This window comes from Scyliorhinus torazame, chromosome 6 (assembly GCF_047496885.1).
Source record: "Scyliorhinus torazame isolate Kashiwa2021f chromosome 6, sScyTor2.1, whole genome shotgun sequence".
Taxonomy (NCBI): Eukaryota; Metazoa; Chordata; class Chondrichthyes; order Carcharhiniformes; family Scyliorhinidae; genus Scyliorhinus; species Scyliorhinus torazame.
This window is the reverse complement of record NC_092712.1, coordinates 80,310,864-80,333,269: the sequence shown is the minus strand read 5'-3', so window position 1 is coordinate 80,333,269 and position 22,406 is coordinate 80,310,864. Positions and strand designations below refer to the sequence as shown.

The following is a 22,406-nucleotide window of genomic DNA, read 5'->3' as shown; positions in this document are numbered from 1 at the left end:
GGCCTCTTCCCCCCTCTCCCCCTCCCCCGGGCCTACTTTGTTGCGCTTCCGGCCCCAGAACCCCCGCGCCATGTTGCGTCGGGACCGGAGAGTTCCGTGAGTCTGCCGCGCATGCGCGGTTGGCGCTTCGCCACTGCGCATGCGTGGGTTGGCGCCGCCCCCAGTCTGCACCAGGATGTAACCGTGAACCGCTTCAGCACCATGGTGGCCCCCTGTGGGGGCCAGAATCGCTACTGCCCGCGCCCGTTTCGCACCGTCGTGAACCGCAACAGCGTTCACGACGGCGAGGACACTTAGTCCCGCGATCGGTGAATCGTGCCCGTAGTCTCACCAAGACTTTATATAATTGCAGTAAGACATCTTTACATACATGCTTCTATGTATGTTAGGCTTATATTAACACTGCAATGAAGTTACTGTGAAAATCCCCCAGTTGCCACACTCCGTCGCCTGTTCGGGTACACTGAGGGAGAATTCAGAATGTCCAATTCACTTAACAGCATGGCCGGGATTCCGGCGGGGCGGGCTGTACCGGCGGCGAGGAGTGGCGTGATCCACTCCAGCGTTGGGCTGCCTGGAAGGTGCGGAATCCTCTGCTCCTTCAGGGGCTAGGCTGGCGCCGGTGGTGTTGGCGCCGCGCCAACCGGAGCTGAAGAGCCTCTGCCGTCCGATGCGAGTTGGCGCATGCGTGGGAGCGCCAGCGTATTCTGGCATGATCCCAGCGCATGCGCAGAGGGGTTCTTCTCCGCGCCGGCCATGGTAGACCATTACAGCGGCCGGTGCGGAGGGAAAGAGTGCCCCCACGGCACAGGCCCGCCCGCACATCGGTGGGCCCCGATCGCGGGCCAGTCCACCGTGGGGGCCCCCTCCAGGGCCAGGCCCCCCGAGGACTCCGCAGGCCACCCGCAGAGCCAGGTCCCGGCGGTAAGGACCTTGTTTGATTTACGCTGGCGGGACTGGCCGAAAACGGGCAGCCACTCAGCCCATCGCGGAGCGGAGAATCGCCCGGGGGGCCACTGCCAACGGCCCCCGACCGGCGCAACGCAATTCCCGCCCCCACCGAAAAACTGGCGCCGGAGAATCCGGCAGCCCGCGTCGGGGCGGGATTCACGCCGTCCCCCGGCCATTCTCCAACCTGGCAGGGGCTCGGAGAATCCCGCCCCGTCTTTTGTGACTTGTGGGAGGAAACCGGTGTACCTGGAGGAAACAGGAGCGCAGACACGGGGAGAATGCACCGACAGTGACCAAGCTGGGAATCGAACCCAGGTCCCTGGAGCTGTGAAGCAGTACATACATGTTAGCTTTCAATGACTCGTGAATGACATCCTTTGAAGTTCAACATTTCCCAGCCCCTCACTATTTAAGAATTACTCTGTATTTCTGTTTTTCCTATCAAAATGGATAAACCGATACTTCCCAACATTGTATTCCATCTGCCAAATTTTTGCCCACTCACATAGCCTCTTCAAATCCCTCGAAACATTTTTGCACCCTCCTCGCAACTCGCACTGCCACCTAGGTTTGGAAATATTGCATATAATCTCCATATTGAAATCATTGGTTAGGGGGGGTGATCTAACCATATTTGAACAGAGTCCCGTGACGAGCGCGTTTAGCCAGGTGTTTCCCAATGCTTGCAGTGTCGAGAAACACCATGCCATCTATCGGGGCTCTGTTTCAATTCAGGGCCTCAGTGGGAAACACCCTGCCCAGGCCGCACTTAGTCACGTTTCCTGCACTGTGGGGCTCTGCTCATCGGACCTCCTCAGTGCAGGACGAGATTGTGATGCCATTTAATGGCGCCCCGATTCCTCGACACCCCCTGACATGACCCATGAAACCCCCTAAGCCCTAACTCACTTATAAGGAGGTCCTTGGGACCCCCCACTCCCCAGCTCACATGCGCAGGGGCCCCCAGGCCTAAACCTCACCGTGGGAACAATACCAGCCTGGCACCTTGGCAGTGCCAGGCTGTCACCCAGGAGGTGATGCCAGGCTGGCAGTGCCAAGGTGTCCGGGTGGCACCAGCAGTATCAGGACACGGCCCTGCACAGAGGGCAAGCACTGGGTCTCCGATCCCCTAGGAGACCCCCCTAAGTGCAGTTCCATATGGTCCTTGTTTGTGGAGACCAGTGCTGAACGGCACTCACCTGAGGTCTTCGAGGTGAAGGGGTCAGATCCCAACGCCTCGGGTAGATCATGGGAGTGCATATTAGAATGAGTTTAGCTATCTCACTCTAATATGCAGATTTGCAAAATACTAATCCTACCCACAATGGGCGGGATTCAGATCACAATGTCTTGCGAGATCACGTTAGATCTCACAAGGCGTGGTGAGCCAGGTAGATTCCAGAAGTGGGATCTCCCAGCAGCTACCGGCCACGACGCCTTGCGGGTTCAAGACGGCTGGTAGATCATACCCATCGTTAGTGAATAGCTGGGGCCCAAGCACTGATCCTTGCGGTACCTCACTAGTCACAGCCTGCCAAACTGAAAATGACCTATTTATTCCTACTCTGTTTTCTCTAAATATAAAAGCATTTAATTTAAATCTTGGGCAATAGTTAAACAGCACCTGGCTGTACTTTCGACATTAAAATATTCAGGCCATCATGCTAGCATTACACATTATATTGCAAGATGCATTGGTATAAAAGCAACAAAAGATAGATCGGCTGGAACTTTCCAGTCATTCATAGTGACGGGATCGTCCGTTCACGCTGATGGCACACCCCTGCCGTGGGTATCATGGCGGCGCAGGGCGAATTCAATGAGAAGCACCATTGACAATGGCGGGACCACAAGATTCCACTGCCTGCCAAGAGCGAGACACCTCCGTCGCCGCAAAACACACGATGAGTTGCATGGAAAATCCCTCCAGTCATTTTAATTAGAAACAAAACCAATAAAAAAAAGACACTGCCCTTGAAAGTCCACAGGTGAGCAATCGTTTACACTATGGTATAGCACTGAAGATTAAGTTCCTGATCAGAGCAATTCTGCTCAATAGCATGTCCTTCAAATAACCACCTTGACCTTGAAATGTCCCTTTAGAGGATCCCTTCATGCATTGACTTTGGGGATGACACAATGGGAGAGTTGTTCTTTCCCTCCGAATTCTGGGATATGGCTTCCCCTGTCCTCAAATTCCAATCGCAGTCATGCCATGGTGAAGAGCAAGTTGTGTGACTACCAGCTGCTTCCCCGCAGGGCGAGATCAATGGGGCCAGCAGCTGGGCAAAATGCCCTGAATTGGCATGAATTGGTACAGAGTCCTCGTGATGAAAGGTCACTGAGCAGAGACTGTGGGAATTAAAGGGCTGGATTCCACTACTCCCCCCCCCCCCCCACCAACCCCAAAAGGAAAGCCAGTCCAAAGGGAATGAATTGTAAAAGGCCTGCCCCGCAACAATAACATCCTGGGGGCAGGCTAAACGGGCTGAGAGTTGGACCTCCGCCCGTCAGTCGGCAGGAAGTCCCACCTTGAGAGGTGCTGGCCAATCTGATCCAGTAGTGGGCACTGCTGGGAATTCAAGGAGACTCGTGTAGATTGTCGGTTGTGACCAGCCAGACCTGGGCATTTACGGTGGAGAGGAATCAGACAGCCTAGGGCGAAGAGGTATCAGAGAGGAAGAAGGGAGGAACATATTGGGGCAGAGTGATATCGTGGAGGATGTTGCTGATGCACACAGGGCCCCACCTCACCCCCCCTCCCTGCCCCTTTTGATAAACTCCTCCCTTTCCTTCCATTAATTGGGCAGTTAAGGGCCTCAATAGGTTTAAGAACAGGCAGTCAAGTGGCATCTTATCGATCCCCCTGATGCACGATCAATTGCACAGAGACGAGAGTTGAATACAACTGAGGCTTTATTACTCTAAGATGTGTGACCTCCAGCAGGAAATATGTGGCGGGGAGGGGCCCTTTGAAATCCACGCTGAGGCGTTCAAAGGGGCGGGAGGCCTTCACCAGGCGCGTGCGGTCCGGCTGGTAGAAGTGTGGATTGCACTCCGCACAGACCTGGCAGTCCCTGGTGATTGCCCTGACTTCCTCGGCGGAGTAGGGCAGATTGCGGGCCTTTATGAAATGGTGCAACCGTGTGACTCCCAGGTGACAAAGGTTGTCGTGCAGGGTCCGGAGTCGGGCTACCTGTGCGCTGGCACATGTACCTCGGGATAGGGCATCTGGGGGCTCGTTGAGCTTGCCGGGGAGATACAAAATCTCGTAGTTGTAGATGGGGAGGTCAATCCTCCACCTCAAGATTTTAACATTTTTGATCTTACCCCGCTGTGTGTGATTGAACATGAAGGCTACCGACCGTTGGTCAGTGAGGAGAGTGAATCTCCTGCCGGCCAGGTAATGCTTCCAGTGCCGTACAGCTTCAACAATGGCTTGGGCCTCTTTTTCGACGGAGGAGTGCCTAATTTCTGAGGCATGATGGGTTTGTGAAAAGAATGCCACGGGCCTGCCTGCCTGATTGAGGGTGGGGGCTAGGGCAACGTCTAATGCGTCGCTCTCCACTTGAAAGGGCAGCATCTTGTCTACTGCGTGCATCGCGGCCTTGGCGATATCGGCTCTAATATGGTTGAAGGCCTGTTGAGCCTCGGACGTCAGGGGAAAAGGGTGGACTGGATGAGTGGGCGGGCCTTGTGCGCACAGTTTGGGACCCACTGGGCGTAGTATGAAAAGAACTCCAAGCAGCGTTTGAGGGCCTTGGGGCAGTGGGGAAGGGGGAGCTCCATGAGGGGGCGCATGCAATCGGGATCGGTCCCCAGAACTCTGTTCTGGACCACATAGCCTTTGAAGAGATAACAAATAGGTTAGACCAAGGAGAGCCAATGGATGTTATCTATCTTGACTTCCAAAAGGCCTTTGATAAGGTGCCTCACGGGAGACTGCTGAGTAAAATAAGGGCCCATGGTATTCGAGGCAAGGTACTAACATGGATTGACGATTGGCTGTCAGGCAGAAGGCAGAGAGTTGGGATAAAAGGTTCTTTTTCGGAATGGCAACCGGTGACGAGTGGTGTCCCGCAGGGTTCAGTGTTGGGGCCACAGCTGTTCTCTTTATATATTAACGATCTAGATGACGGGACTGGGGGCATTCTGGCTAAGTTTGCCGATGATACAAAGATAGGTGGAGGGGCAGGTAGTATGGGGGAGGTGGGGAGGCTGCAGAAAGATTTAGACAGTTTAGGAGAGTGGTCCAAGAAATGGCTGATGAAATTCAACGTGGGCAAGTGCGAGGTCTTGCACTTTGAAAAAAAGAATAGAGGCATGGACTATTTTCTAAAAGGTGACAAAATTCATAATGCTGAAGTGCAAAGGGACTTGGGAGTCCTAGTCCAGGATTCTCTAAAGGTAAACTTGCAGGTTGAGTCCGTAATTAAGAAAGCAAGTGCAATGTTGTCATTCATCTCAAGAGGCTTGGAATATAAAAGCAGGGATGTACTTCTGAAGCTTTATAAAGCATTAGTTAGGCCCCATTTAGAATACTGTGAGCAATTTTGGGCCCCACACCTCAGGAAGGACATACTGGTACTGGAGCGGGTCCAGCGGAGATTCACACGGATGATCCCAGGAATGGTAGGCCTAACATACGATGAACGTCTGAGGATCCTGGGATTATATTCATTGGAGTTTAGGAGGTTGAGGGGAGATCGAATAGAAACTTACAAGATAATGAATGGCTTAGATAGGGTGGATGTAGGGAAATTGTTTCCATTAGCAGGGGAGACTAGGACCCGGGGGCACAGCCTTAGAATAAAAGGGAGTCACTTTAGAACAGAGATGAGGAGAAATTTCTTCAGCCAGAGAGTGGTGGGTCTGTGGAATTCATTACCACAGAGGGCGGTGGAGGCCGGGACGTTGAGTGTCTTTAAGACAGAAGTTGATAAATTCTTGATTTCTCGAGGAATTAAGGGCTATGGAGAGAGAGCGGGTAAATGGAGTTGAAATCAGCCATGATTGAATGGTGGAGTGGACTCGATGGGCCGAATGGCCTCACTTCCGCTCCTTGGTCTTATGGTCTTATGGATGGCTAAGCGGTTCCTGCTGAATACGCACTTCTCCTTGTTATAGGTGAGGCTTAGGAGAGTGGCGATGTGGAGAAATTTGGCAAGGTTGGCATCATGGTCCTGCTGATCATGGCCGCAGATGGTGACATTGTCTAGGTACGGGAAGGTGGCCCGCAACCCGTACCGGTCGACCATTCGGTCCATCTCCCTTTCGAAGGCTGAGACCCTGTTGGTGACGCCGAAGGGAACCCTGAGAAAATGGTAGACGCGGCCATCTGCCTCGAAGGCAGTGTATGGGCAGTCCGCCTTACGGATGGGGAGCTGGTGGTAGGCGGATTTGAGGTCTACAGTTGAGAAGAACCGGTACTGTGCAATCTGATTGACCATATCAGATATGCGTGGGAGGGGATTCGGGTTGAGCTGCGTGTACCTATTGATGATCTGGCTGTAGTCCACGACCATTCTGTGTTTCTCCCGTTTTCACCACTACCACTTGGGCTATCCAGGGGCTGTTGCTGGCCTCGATGATGCCTTCCCGAAGGAGCTGCTGGACCTCGGACCTTATGAAGGTCCTGTTCTGGGTGCTGTACCGTCTGCTCCTGGTGGCGACGGGTTATCAATCCGGGGTTATGTTTGCGAATAGAGAAGGTGGGCCGATCTTTAGGACCGCGAGGCCGCAGACAGTAAGGGGTGATAGGGGCCCGCCGAATTTCATGATTCTGGATGTTACTCTGGAAGTCCAGGCCGAGTAGCAAGGCAGCACAGGGGTTGGGGGGGATGTAGAGGTGGAAGCCGCTGAATTCTACACCCTGGACATTGAGTGTGACTATACAGTACCCCCGGATCGCCACGGAGTGGGACCCGGAGGCCATGGAGATTCTTTGATTGGTGGGGTGTACCGCGAGGGAGCAACACCTTACCGTATCTGGATGGATGAAGCTTTCGGTGCTCCCGGAGCCCAGCAGGCAAGAGGTCTCATGCCCATCGATCTTCACTCTTGTCGAGGCGGTGGCTAGATTGTGCGGGCGAGACTGGCCGATCGTGACCGAGGCGAGTCGTGGCTGGTCGACGCTGGTGTTGAACAATGGGGTGCTCGGGGGGCACGGGTCCTGGAACAATGGTGGTGCCCATGTGCCGTGGGGGAGACAAGATGGCGGCGCCTGATGATCTTGGGGTGGACAAGATGGAGGCCCACGGGCCTCACGTGGCGGGGGTTGAAAAAGATGGCGGCGCCCATGGGCCGCACGTGGTCCAGGAAGGGGTAGATGGTGGCGCCCACTGGCCGTGCGTGGTCTGATGGGGAGACGATGGCGGCGCCCACTGGCCGCGCGTGGTCTGATGGGGAGACGATGGCGGCGCCCACTGGCCGTGCGTGGTCTGAGGGGGAGAAGATGGCGGTGCCCACTGGCCACGCGTGGTCTGGGGAGGTGAACATGGCGGCGCCCATTGTCCGTACGCGAGGGGGGTCGGGGCAATAGCGGCGACTGAGCGGGCCTGGCACACCGCAGCGAAGTGCCCCTTCTTGCCACAGGCCTTGCAAAGGGCAGTGCAGGCCGGGCAGCGTTGGCGGGGGTGTTTCTGTTACCCGCAGAAGTAACATCGGGGGCCTCCGGGGTTGGCTGGCTGGCTCGTGGCACAGGTGTTTAGCTGGGTGAGGCCCCCGGTGGGGCGACCGTCTGCGGAGTCCACGATGTGTAGGAGGGGTGGGCCGTGCGACTGGGGGTGTAGGCCTGACTATTGTGCGAGGCGACCGTCATCGGTAGCGCCAGTTGTTTTGTTGTTGTGAGGTCGAGCGTGGCCCCCTCTAAAAGTCGCTGGCATATGAGGTCTGACCCTATCCTTGTAACGAAGGCGTCCCGCATAAGGAGGTTCAAATGTTCCGTGGCCGTGACGGCCTGACAGTCAGTCTCTGACCAGGGGAATTAAAGCACGCCAGAAATCTTCTACGGACTCAGCAGGGAGTTGACTGCGAGTAGAGAGTATGTGTCTGGCGAAGAGCGTGTTCGTCCGCTGGGCGTAATTCTCTTTCAGTAGCGCCATGGCTTCGTCGTAGTTCGGCGCGTCCTGGATAAGAGGAAAAACATTGGAGCTCAGCCGCCAGTAGAGTATCTGGATCTTCTGAGCTTCCGGGATTGGGTCTGGTGTAGACCTGATGTAAGCTTCGAAACAAGCTAGCCAATGTTGAAAGTACTTTTTGGTGTCGCTTGATTGCGGATCCAGCTGCAGGCAATCTGGCTTGATGCGGAGGTCCATCTTCTGAAAATCTTAGAGTAATAAATTGATGCACAATCAATTGCACAGAGACGAGAGTTGAATACAACTGAGGCTTTATTACTCTAAGATGTGTGGCCTCCTACAGCAGCTGGCGAAATGGCTGCTGTATAGGGAGCACACATATTTATACTCCGCCTACTGGGCGGAGCCAGAAGCCAAGGGCTACCACCTTACCTGTAGTACAGGGTCTTACCGCACATCTTCTAATATGTACAACAGTGGTGATTACCATATTATGAGGAACCTATTTGCAGTGCGTGGGAAGCAGGTGGGCAGGGTCACATTTTACCCCCACTAGGCCGGGGTGGGCTGATAAAATCCAGCCTAAAAATGTCATAATTGTTCAATAAGTTGATTTTTTTTCAGGTTGGCACAGAGGGTAGCCTTGGAGTTAACATAATGAACCTGAGCCATGGTTCACCTGGGACTGATAGATGACATCACTGGGCCCAGGAGGATTTTTAAAAAATACTAACCGTTTAGTCCTAGATTCCTTCCTCAATTCACAGAGACTAGGGAAAGAGTACTTTGTCAATGATTGAAGTTAGCAGGTTGCAGATTGAAGTTAGTAAATCAGCAGCAATTCTCATTCCAATATGTAAGACACACAACAGAAAAGGAGAGGCGTCACATTTAATTAACTGAATGCAATCTGGACCTTGTTTGAAGGCACATTGGAGTGAAGGCAGTTTTATTGTTTCAGTCTTTGGGTGATTGCATTTCACTGCAGTAACACTTCACTTTGTGAGTAATTAAACAAAGGTTGTGGGTGCTGCTTTCCTCCGTTACTTGCCCACAGACTGTTTCCTGCCTGTACATTTGTTTTGCCACTAATTTTCACTGACCTCTGTACAACCTTTGGAAAGGCACTGATCCATTTTTGGAGCCTTTTGTCTTTAAGCAGTCACATCATTTTAAACTTTTAGCTGAAACATTGAGTATTCCATGGCCCGCTCCTCCAACACCCTCCCAGCACAAAGCCTGACCCAGTTATTAGAGAGGATTCTGAGAGACAGGATTTACAGACATTTGAAAGACAGGGTTTGATTAGGAGTAGTCAGCACGGCTTCGTGCATGGGAGATCATGCCTTGCAAATTTGTTAGAATCCTTTGATGAAGTGACCAGGAAGGTTGATGTGGCCAGGGCGGTAGATGTAGTCTATATGGACTTTGGTAAGAAGCCTTGCAACACCAGGTTAAAGTCCAATGGGTTTGTTTCAAATAACTAGCTTTCAGAGCACTGCTCCTTCATCAGGTGAATGAGGAGGAATGAAGAGAAACGTATATATCGACAAAGTCAAAGATGCAAGACAATGCTTTGAATGCGAGCATTTGCAGGTAATTAAGTCTTTACAGATCCAGAGATGGGGTAACCCCAGGTTAAAGAGATGTGAATTGTCTCAAGCCAGGACAGTTGGTAGGATTTCGCAAGCCCAGGCCAGATGGCGGTGGGTGAATGTAATGCAACATGAATCCAAGGTCCCGGTTGAGGCCATACTCTTGTGTGCGGAACTTGGCTATAAGTTTCTGCTCGGCAATTTTGCATTGTCTCCCGTCCTGAAGGCCGCCTTGGAGACGCTTATCCGGAGTCAGAGGCTGAATGCCCTTGACTGCTGATCTCCTAATCCTCTGATCTCCGGGTAATGGTGGTCCAACACTAACTGTCAGTGAGAAAATCTCCACAAAAACTTCTATCTAGCTGTCTCCTTCCTGATGTGTTGGGTACTCTGCTACACAGACGAACCAACACGGTTGCGAATGGTACAACTCAGTTTTATTACTAACATTTATTTACAGTGGTAAACTGGTTATTGAGGTTCGATCATAATCCTAGAATCTGTGGACCTATTCCTAATACTATCTTGTAGTGGCACTCAGCACATGGTGGATGTCTGAGTGGCTTGCTATGAGCTCTGTGCCCTGAGCTGTCTCCTGCTGGAATGCCCAGGAAGTGTTGTGTTCCCTGTTTTGTACTGTGTATGCTCTTGCCTGTGATTGGCTGTGGTGTTGTGTGTGTGTTGATTGGTCCGTTGATCTGTCCATCAGTATGTATGTATGTTTGTACTATGATGTTTACCTGAATATCATGACATCCCCCCTTTTTTACAAGAACATGTGCCTATGAGGTTATAAATAGAGACGTGTACTGAGTGCAGCTGAATGTGTGTGTGTGTGCAATATCTATAGCATGTACATGGGGCTAAACTATATACAAGGGGCGATGTCGGGTGCGACATAACAACAAGGTTGTACCATAAACAAAGAACGGGGAAATGTTGAACAACAAAACAAACTCCTGTAATGACAAGGAAGAACAGAAACATACTAACACAGTGGTATTATGAGTTCAATGTACAAACAGGCTCATAAGTCCAGTCTAGTAGGTGGGCGACGAATTCGGGTTGACCGTTAGGGTGGCACACCATTCATCACCCGGACTGACAGTGTTCATTTGCAACGGCTGGTGGGTCCTGGCTGGAGACATCCGGTTCCCATCAATGACCGCAATACGGAAGGCGTCCCGATCGTCTGTGTCACCGGTCTGGATATCGTCTGGGCACGACTCGTAGTAAGGAGGCTGAATGGTCCGCACGTCCCTGCGAGGTTGTCGGAATTGGGGAACATTGGCAGGTTGAGCTGCTCGACAGCAGGCAGCGTAGTGGCCCATTTTGCCACAGCGGAGACATTGTCGGTTTCTTGCGGGACATTGACACTTAAATGTGCAGCTCCTCAGTTGCCGCATGTCGTGACGTCATGGCGTTCGTTGCGCCACCGCGCATGCGCAGTTCGGTCTTGCGTCGAGCGTGCCTGCGCATCACGTCCCTCTGTGTCGACGTCGTTTTTGGTGTGCACAAACGCGGGAGGCCTCAAAAAGCGCGCGAAATGGCCGCCCTCGTCCGGGCCGCGGGCCGGGAGGAACTCGATCGCCTGGACCCGTTCGGCCTCGTAGGACGCCTGCCTCACCGATCCGGCCGCGTAGGACCCCTGCCGCGCCGATTCGGCCGCTTGAAATTGGGAGTAGCGGCTGGTCACGTTTTCATGCAGGACACAGGCTTCGATTGCGGAGGCTAGGGTGAGGCCTTTAATTTTGAAGAGCTGCTGGCGTAGAGTGCCCGAGATGACCCCAAAAACAATCTGGTCCCGAATCATTGAATCGGAGGTGGTGTCGTAATCGCAGGACTGCGTGAGGATGCGGAGATGCATAAGGAAGGATTGAAAGGGCTCATCCTTACCCTGCAGGTGCTGCTGGAAGAGATACCTCTCGAAGCTCTCGTTGACCTCGACGTTGAAGTGTTGGTCGAGTTTGAGAAGGACCGTCTTGTACTTGGTCTTGTCCTCACCTTCCGCGAACACCAGGGAGTTGTAGACATGGATGGCGTGTTGACCTGCCGTGGAGAGGAGGATGCCGATCTTTCTGGTGTCCAAAGCGTGCTCCTTTTCGTTGGCTTCCAGGAAGAGCTGGAAGCGCTGTTTGAACAGCTTCCACTTAACGCCGAGGTTTCCAGCGACTTGTAGCGGCTGCGGCGTGCTGACGGTGTCCATGGCGCAGGATGGCAGATTCCAGAGGATTCGTAGGTAGGTCCCACAGTTACACCTGGTACTATGATGTGTTGGGTACTCTGCTACACAGACGACCCAACACGGTTGTGAATGGTACAACTCAGTTTTATTGCTAACATTTATTTACAGTGGTAAACTGGCTACTGAGGTTCGATCATAACCTTAGAATCTGTGGACCTATTCCTAATACTATCTTGTAGTGGCACTCAGCACATGGTGGATGTCTGAGTGGCTTGCTATGAGCTCTGTGCCCTGAGCTGTCTCCTGCTGGAATGCCCAGGAAGTGTCGTGTTCCCTGTTTTGTACTGTGTATGCTCTTGCCTGTGATTGGCTGTGGTGTTGTGTGTGTGTTGATTGGTCCGTTGATCTGTCCATCAGTATGTATGTATGTTTGTACTATGATGTTTACCTGAATATCATGACACTTCCCATCTCGCAGCTCTGCTCCTATTTGGTCCTCAGGTCACTGTATCAACAGTGTCAGCACTAAGCTCACCTGAACCCTGTGTATGAGGGAGTCCAAGAGGAGTTCTCCAGACATTTTCCTCCTTTCATTAAGACTGTTTTTGTTTACCTCTCCCAGCAACATGCACATGTAGCTGACTGTGGACTTAGGAAGGGTCTACTCATGATGCTACAAGTATCAGGTGTATGGGGCAGGCAGCATTGAGCAGCTCACCCATGCCTGCCTATAATTCCAGGGGTTCAAGTTTAGGCTAATCTCTCTCTGAATTGCCTTTATTCACTTGTCCAAACAACTTTTTTTTGTTTCCCTTTTAAATTTAAGAATGCTGCGCTGAGTTCAAATTACAGATCAGATCGCCCCAATTTCTGTAGTTTCGAATCACACACTGAGCAAAGTATGGACTACAGTACCGATAAAAGGATTTATCACTCATTGAAAACGGTTGCGCTGAAGCTTTCCAATCCTCCCTCAGCAACTTGCTCTTCTGTGGAATATTACCATATCTGCCAATAAAAAAATGAAACCAGAATTGGGACAAGAGCCTGCTTCTGAAAATACTCGGTCAGAGCTTGCCACTTATTTCTAAATGTTTCTGATTCCCCCTGGGAACACCTCAGTCAGCACTTCATGCAACAGGCACAGACAGAGCCATGACGAATGGAGGTGGATTTAAGTCTGAGACATTAAGTCCAGCATCCAGTTAATGCCAATGATGCCCTGAATTCTTTCCCCTCAGGGAACAACTGTAAGTGTGGAGATACCAAGGGTTATAGTCCACTCAGATAGTAAAATTTTTACACATAAATCTGTTTCCTACATGTCTTTGTGCCGTCCTGGTAGGCCCAGTGGAATGCAGAGGGTTGCCAAATCCCCAGAATCATCCTGGAGTCTTTAGAAATGAAAGCTTAATCCCTTGGCACTTCTGCGAACAATGTCGGAGAAAAATCAAAGGTCATTAAAAGATTGATTCTGCTTTGTTTCTTGGAACTCTGCTGTCTATTAGAAAAATATTGGAGATGAAAAAATTAATAGCTGTTTGAGACAGAAGGTGGGATGTCATGAAATCTCCTGAAAAAAAACCTAATTCCTTTTGCACTAATTAATATGAAAAACCTGAGAACCTCGACTGAGCTTTTCTTTGATTTTTATCATTTAAATAATTGGAGCTGGGAGCTTCGGGGATGACTGTTTAAACTCCGACGGCAGGATTCTCTGGCCTCCCAGCCGCTGGTTTCTCGGTAATGGGAGGCAACGTGCCGTTTGCTGGTGGCGTGATTCTCCGTTCCCGCCACCGTCAATGGGTTTTCCCATTGAAGCCACCCCATGCCACGGGCAGGTATGCGGTGTGGGCGGGACAGAGAATCCGGCCACCAGCCAACAGCCAGAGAATCCCAGCCCATGTAGCGTGGCATTGATTCTGCAGATTGCCAAATGGGGAGGCAGTGGTGTTGTGGTATTGTCATTGGTCGAGTCATCCAGAGACCCAGGGTTGTGCTCTGGGGACCCAGGTTCGAATCCCGCCACAGCAGATGGTGAAATTTGACTTCAGTTATTTTTTAAAATCTGAAATTTGAAAAAGTATAATGTTGAAATAATTGTCAATTGCTGCAAAAACCCATCTGGTTCACTAATGTACTTTAGGGAAGGAAAACTGTTGTCTTTACCTGGTCTGGCCTACATGTGACTCCAGATCCACAGCAATGTGGTTGACTCTGAAATGGCCTAGCAAGCCACTCAGTTCATGGACAATAAATGAAGGCCCTGCCAGCGAAAGCCACATCCAAAGAATCCAAAAAATAATATCCTGGAGTTTTCCTTACCACTCACCACAACCCCAAACCTCACCCCACCCTGTGCCAGCCTCCCCGAACAGGCGCCGGAATGTGGCGACTAGGGGCTTTTCACTAACTTCATTGAAGCCTACTTGTGACAATAAGCGATTTTCATTTTCATTTCATTTCACTCTCCAACAGACGAAACAACCTTTTCTCCCTCCTCAAATACTCTTATGACAAATGAACTAGTGGTTCAAAGAATAAAAATAAGCACAGTTCTTTATACCTCTTAAGATATTTTCTGCCCGGATTACTTATAGCAGTGTCCAGAAGACTGATTATTAATGCCTGGAGACTCCAGGACAGTCTTGGAGGGTTGGCGACCTTAGTAAACATTGAAGAACGTCAGTCAAGAGCAAAAATATCCTCCTCAAAATGGCTGAATATGCAGCCTATTGGTAGCCGTTTGCCTGTCAGATCAACAAACTAAACATTACCTTTCCTAAACTAAGACTAATTTGCCAGTCATCATTTTGAACCAGCACATGAATGTACTTGTTGAAAATACTAATCAGAAGAAGCACCAGCTACCAGTCCATTAAGACCTCATTAAAACCAGATTTGCTGTCATTGGGCAGTAGGATATCCCAGAGAGGTGGCAGAATCTATATACACGTAGAGCAGAAGACAGCAGAATGTCCCACTGGCAATAATTTTCTTGAAGTGAGACTGATTTTTTTTTACTGAAGAATGAAAATGATAACCTTCGACAGGAAATTTATTTTCTCGAGCCTGAAAGAGAACCCAGAAATAAAACGCTTGATCGCAAAAGGTAAACTTCAACTGAGAGAATTTTATTTCTATAGGATGTTGCCCGGTATGGAGGGCATTAGCTATGAGGAGAGGTTGAATAAACTCAGTTTGGTCTCACTGGAATGACGGAGGTTGAGGGGCGACCTGATAGAGGTCTGCAAAATTATATGAGGGCCATAGACAGAGTAGATAGACGGAGGCTTTTTCCCAGGGTAGAGGGGTCAATTACTAGGGGGCATAAGTTTAAGGTGTGAGGGGCAAGGTATAGAGGAGATGTACTTTTACACAGAGGGTAGTGGGTGCCTGGAACTGGAACGCGCAGCCGGAGGAGGTGGTGGAAATAGGCACGATAGTGACGTTTAAGGGGAGTCTTAACAAATCATGAATAGGTAGGCAAGAGAGGGATACGGACCCCGGAAGTGTTGAAGATTTTAGTTTAGACGGGCAGCATGGTTGTCGCAGACTTGGAGGGCTGAAGGGCCTGTTCCTGTGCTGTACTTTTCTTTGTTCTTGTTCTTTTATTTCTATAATTTGACTGCCTTAGCCTTCAAGAAAGCACTATTCTTTTACAGAAATATTGGGCTGAATTTTCTCAGTCCCACAGAGGTGGATGAAGAGGTAGGACCAGAAGCAACATTGTAAAACAGCATGTTGAGTCAGCCACTCGCCGTGTCCCAGCCTCTGAGCATTCTTGCTGAAGGAGGGGTCAATGTGGTAGAAGCTACCTGCTTGGCAGTGGGATAGTGGCCAATTGGGCCCTTTAATGGGCCAATTGGGGTAAAGCTGGTGATGTTGCTGGCACCTTCCTGATAGCAGGCAGGCCTCCTGTTGATGCAGGACCCTGAAATTTAACTGGAGGCGGTATCCCAGCAGCCACTTGGAGGAACATTGATGCCTTCTCCCATCATCCCAGCACAAACCCGCTGAGGTGCAATGGTCACAGCAGCAACTGCAGCTTCCCCCACCACATCTTTTTAAAATGTATTTATTCTTTCACAGGGTGTGGGAATGGCTGGCTAGTCCAGCATTTACTGTCCATTCCTAATTGCCCATGGGATGATGATGTTGAGCTGCCTTCGATATGTGTTGCAGGTACACCCACCCTTCTGTTAGGGAGAGAGTTCCAGGATTTTGACCCAGCGACAGTGAAGGAACGGTGATATAGTTCCATGGTCAGGATGATGAGTGACTTGGAGAGGAACCTCCTGATGGCGGTGTTCCCATATATCTGTTGATCTTGTCCTTCTTGGTGGTAGAGGTCATGGGTTTGCAAGGTGCTGCCTAAGGAGCCTTGCTGAGTTATTACACTGCATCTTATAGATGGTACACACTGCTGCCACTGTGTGTCAGTGGTGGAAGGAATGAATGCTTGTGCAAGGGGTGTCAACCAAGTGGGTTACTTTGTCCTGAATGATGACGAGTTTCTTGAGTGTTGTCGGAGCTGCACCCATGCAGGCAAGAAGAGAATATTCCATTACACTCTTGACTTGTGGCTTTTAGATAGTGGGCAAGCTTTGGGGAGTCATGCGCTGCAGAATTCCTAGCTTGTAGCCACAGTATTTATAGAGCTCTTTCAGTTCAATTTCTGGTCAACGGTAATCCCCAGGATGTTGATAGTGAGGAATTCGGTGATGATGATATCTCTGAATATCAAGGGGCGATGGTTATATTCTCTCTCGCTGGAGATGGTCATTGCCTGGCACTTGTGCGGTGTGAATGTTACTTGCCATTTATCAACCTTAGCCTCAACATTGTCCAGGACTTGTTGCATTTGGGCATCGACTGCTTCCGTATCTGAGGAGTGGTAAATGGTGCTGAACACTGTGCAGTCATCAGCGAACCTTCCCACCTCTGACCTTATGATGTATGGAAGGCCATTGATGAAGCAGCTGAAGATGATTGGATCTAAGGCACTGTTGTCGGAAACATAGCAGCACATTTGCACACACCAATTTCCCAAACAACAAAATGATGATGACCAGATAATCTATTTTAGTGATATTGGTTGAGGGATAAAGCAGGATAATGTGGAGAACTCCCCTGTTCTTTCTTTACTTCGGACCTTTTTATATTACCTGAGAGGGTACATGGGACCTTGCTTTAAAGTTCAATCCGAGAGATGGAAATGGGCTAAGGATCCAGTCCTTTTCTCCCATCTTGTTCCTGACCAGTATTGTATGAGCATGTCAACTCCTGACTGCGCAGCAATATGAATTTCCTACAGATGGCTGACAGGCAACTTTACACCCAAACATCCTTTAATGGTGCCAGATGCAGTCGAGGAGGAAATTGTTATTGTAAAAAAAAACTGGTGCGATTGATTCCTGCACTGCTCTTTAGCTGCTATAAATGTTAAAGGATAAGCTTATATTGTCACAATACATTTTATTACAGAATTTTAAAAATAGTTTTGCTGTTTCCGCACTTAAAAAGCAGGAAGCAGTAATTACTTTCCTCTTCCTCATGTCCCTATCACATATAGACTCCAGGCTTCACTCTTTTGCCGGTACATTCCTGTGAAATTCTCATCTCCCCCCCGCCTGCCCCATCTCCTGTTAGTGGACGGAGCTATGTGTGCTGCATGGTGTCATCTTCTTCTTTGGCGATCACTTGCTAACGAGTATGATTGTCCACCTAAGAAACTCTGAGTGACTGGTCATGGGTTCTGTGGGTCCTTGCACGGCTGATGAGCCCGATCCTAGAGGAAACTTACAAACTCCAAATTAAAATGGAATGATCAGGGTCTATGAAGGACCCCAGCCCCCATGCTGCCCACTGGCATGGAAGGCCTTGGTCGTGCTGGCAGACACCATGTGCTTCCTCTCTCAGGCCACCCAGCCGTGAACGTAGCCGCGGAAGAGGGGCAGACACTCAGGTCGGTCAATTCCCTTGATCACTTACTGCCTTGTCCTGTTAATGGCCAACTTTGACCTATTACTTTTTATATTATTTTGGGGAAAATCTAATTAAACCAAATTAACAAATTAAAAGGCAGTCCCTTAAAGGGATCAAAATTAAATTAATCTCAAGGAAAACTTGAAACATCAAAGTAAAATGTGACTCAAGGGATTGATAAAACACCCTGGGCATGGAGGCCTCAATTGTGCCAGTGGACACTGCCTCAACCCTCTCTAAGGATATCCATCCACGAACGTAGCCGCAGAGAAGGGGCAGACATTTGGGTGGGGCGACCCCCTTGGTCGCCCATGCCTGGACCTGTTAATGGCCAACGTGGCGTGTTTCTTTTCACAGCGGCACAAGTGAATCTCCAGTTAATGCTCAGCACATGCATACAATTGCCTCCAGTGATTAGGGGTTGCGACTACTGCTCATGGCTCACATGGTTTTCAAACGTTTTGAAGTGGTTAGAAAATTTATAATCAAAATATTACTTTCCATTCTTCTCAATGGGTTCTCGCTGCATCACAGTGCATGGTAATGACAGCCAAAGAAAATTCACAAGGTAATGATTTGATAAACTGCATAAATGATATGATATGACCTGGGATTTGCCACTTGAGCATTTTGGAAGGGAACTGCCTTCATGCACCCACAACAATATCAAGTGCCATGGAACCTGATCTTCTGGCGACATTCGACACATGGACAGTCAAATTGTTTCTTTGAATTCTTGCCTTATTGGATCATTTGAAACCAAATGATGGCATTTTAGGGATAAACTGTCATCCATACATTGGTATGTCAAACAAGTATCTGCAGCTTGTTTGCCAAAGGAAAGAAGGAACAAGGGAAGGTACACTAAAGTTTAATGCTTATTGAAACAGGGCTGGAGAATAGAAACTAGACACGTGCCCATTTAATGGATGTAAACTGGGTACAAGAAGGACCAATTTTGGGGACAACTAGCCTGTGTTGAAGTGTCGCCTGAGAAATATCCATCTTGAAACCAGATTGGGTTACTTCCCAATACCTCCCAAGCATCCTTAGTGGTTACCTAAAACAAATATTAAGTCCATTGTTCATTCGAATCTGCACATTCATGCAACAACCTGGAGGTTCCTGCAGAGGCTGAGCACAAGATACCAGGCAGCAGGCCCATAAAATTATGCACACTTATATTACTAGGTCGTACACAACAGAATAATTACAGGGAAAGTTAGTTAGGTTCCTCACTTATGTCTTCTTCTTCCTCTTGAGTTTAAATTCTCAAAGGCAAGTCTGACCCACAGTGTGGCAATCTCCACCATGGGTAGGGCAAGGAAGCAGATTCTGAATATACCCTAGCCGAATGGCAATTCAACTTTATGCTGTTGTCAAGCTGATCCACACCGGTCAACTAATCAACTGAGCCAACCGGCCCCCAAAAGAATCTGAGTGGCTACTGCAACATCCACTTTTAGATATGTGTTTTTGTTGTTGGAGCGATGGATTGTGATGGTACAGGCTCCAATTTCTTTCCATCACATGGCTGACCAGGTATTTCTCATGCTCAGTGGTGCATGTGATAGGATTTACAAGTTGATACTCAACCTGCTTTACCACATTGTGAATGCACCTTCCTTGACCATCAAGTCCTGGAGTGGGACTTGAACCAAGAGCATCTGGCCCAGAGGCAGGGTGCTACCACTGTGCCACTAGACCATCACCACCCCTCCCCCTCCCCCCCCCCCCCCCCACCACCACCACCGTACACGCATTAGCACACACTCACACACACACACACCACATACATATGGAACAGGCCAAATTTGGGTTTTGATGAGTACAGTAGGCATGTGGCTCTCGGGATTCTTCAGTGGGTGCTGTAGCTTGACATAGCTGTTCCCTGTACTCAGCAGTAGCAGCTGCTGGCCACAATCACACTGCATCAGCCCTTCTCCCCTCCGCTCCCCTTATTTGTGAATCATAGTCACAGTCACTTGGAACCAAAAATGACATCCAATTTGAGAACAATGAGATCCTACAAACAGGAGTCAGAAGAATAATGATGCCGTTAAATTTCTAGAGCTGAGGAAGGCCCACTGTAATTTCCAACATTTAACCTGCCTTTAGGTGACCAAATTGTTATAGTCGTCGTTTAACCGTTGGCCCCTCATTTACATATTCACGTGGCCTATTCCGTGTTTTAAGTGTCTGCACGAGGCCCCAAGAAAATGAGGCCCACACGAGTTTGGCAATGGCATCAATGCCCACACAGTCCTGGGCGCATGTCATTCCTACTGCTAAATATATGTCTAGTGCTGGTAAACTTGCACAACGGACATTGGTCTGACCTTAGAACATAGAACATAGAACGATACAGCACAGTACAGGCCCTTCGGCCCACGAAGTTGCACCGACATGGGAAGTCAAAAAAACAAAAGCCATCTAACCTACACTATGCCATTATCATCCATATGCTTATCCAATAAACTTTTAAATGCCCTCAATGTTGGCGAGTTCACTACTGTTGCAGGTAGGGCATTCCACGGCCTCACCACTCTTTGCGTAAAGAACCTACCTCTGACCTCTGTCCTATATCTATTACTCCTCAGTTTAAGGCTATGTCCCCTCGTGCTAGTCATTTCCATCCGCGGGAGAAGGCTCTCACTGTCCACCCTATCTAACCCCCTGATCATTTTGTATGCCTCTATTAAGTCTCCTCTTAACCTTCTTCTCTCTAACAAAAACAACCTCAAGTCCATCAGCCTTTCCTCATAAGTCTTTCCCTCCATACCAGGCAACATCCTGGTAAATCTCCTCTGCACCCGTTCCAAAGCTTCCACGTCCTTCCTATAATGCGGTGACCAGAACTGTACGCAATACTCCAAATGCGGCCGTACCAGAGTTTTGTACAGCTGCAACATGACCTCATGACTCCGGAACTCAATCCCTCTACCAATAAAGGCCAACACTCCATAGGCCTTCTTCACAACCCTATCAACCTGGGTGGCAACTTTTAGGGATCTATGTACATGGACACCGAGATCCCTCTGCTCATCCACACTTCCAAGAACTTTACCATTAGCCAAATATTCCGCATTCCTGTTATTCCTTCCAAAGTGAATCACCTCACACTTCTCTACATTAAACTCCATTTGCCACCTCTCAGCCCAGCTCTGCAGCTTATCTATGTCCCTCTGTAACCTGCAACATCCTTCCGCACTGTCGACAACACCACCGACTTTAGTGTCATCTGCAAATTTACTCACCCACCCTTCTGCGCCCTCCTTTAGGTCATTTATAAAAATGACAAACAGCAACGACCCCAGAACAGTCGTACGCCACTTGTAACTGAACTCCATTCTGAACATTTCCCATCAACCACCACCCTCTGTCTTCTTTCAGCTAGCCAATTTCTGATCCACATCTCTAAATCACCCTCAATCCCCAGCTTCCGTATTTTCTGCAATAGCCTACCGTGGGGAACCTTATCAAACGCTTTACTGAAATCCATATACACCACATCAACTGCTCTACCCTCGTCTACCTGTTCAGTCACCTTCTCAAAGAACTCGATAAGGTTTGTGAGGCATGACCTACCCTTCACAAAGCCATGCTGACTACCCCTCATCATATTATTCCTATCTAGATGATTATAAATCTTGTCTCTTAAAATCCCCTCCAAGACTTTACCCACTACAGACGTGAGGCTCACCGGTCTATAGTTGCCGGGGTTGTCTCTACTCCCCTTCTTGAACAAAGGAACCACATTTGCTATCCTCCAGTCCTCTGGCACTATTCCTGTAGCCAATGATGACATAAAAATCAAAGCTAAAGGCTCAGCAATCTCTTCCCTGGCTTCCCAGAGAATCCTAGGATAAATCCCATCAGGCCCCGGGGACTTATCTATTTTCAGCCTGTCCAAAATTGCCAACACCTCTTCCCTACGTACCTCAATGCCATCTATTCTAATAGTCTTGGTCTCAGCATTCTCCTCCACAACATTCTCTTTTTCCTGAGTGAATACTGACAAAAAATATTCATTTAGTATCTCGCCTATCTCTTTAGACTCCATACACAATTTCCCATCCCTGTCCTTGACTGGCCCTACTCTTACCCTAGTCATTCTTTTATTCCTGCCATACCTATAGAAAGCTTTTGGGTTTTCCTTGATCCTACCTGCCAAATACTGCTCATGTCCCCTCCTTGCTCGTCTTAGCTCTCTCTTTAGATCCTTCCTCGCTACCTTGTAACTATCAAGCGCCCCAACTGAAACTTCACACCTCATCTTCACATAATGTGGAGATGCCGGCGTTGGACTGGGGTGAGCACAGTACGAAGTCTTACAACACCAGGTTAAAGTCCAACAGGTTTGTTTCGATGTCACTAGCTTTCGGAGCGCTGCTCCTTCCTCAGGTGAATGAAGAGGTCTGTTCCAGAAACACATATATAGACAAATTCAAAGATGCCAAACAATGCTAGGAATGCGAGCATTAGCAGGTGATTAAATCTTTACAGATCCAGAGATGGGGTAACCCCAGGTTAAAGAGGTGTGAATTGTCTCAAGCCAGGACAGTTGGTAGGATTTCGCAGGCCAGATGATGGGGGATGAATGTAATG

At 49.3% G+C, this 22,406-nt stretch overlaps 1 protein-coding gene across 4 annotated transcripts in view; it reads left to right on the top strand.

Moving 5' to 3' along the window:
* Positions 1 to 22,406, top strand: part of jcada (junctional cadherin 5 associated a) — a 483,762-nt gene that overhangs the window by 169,734 nt on the left and 291,622 nt on the right. The window lies entirely within an intron of this gene.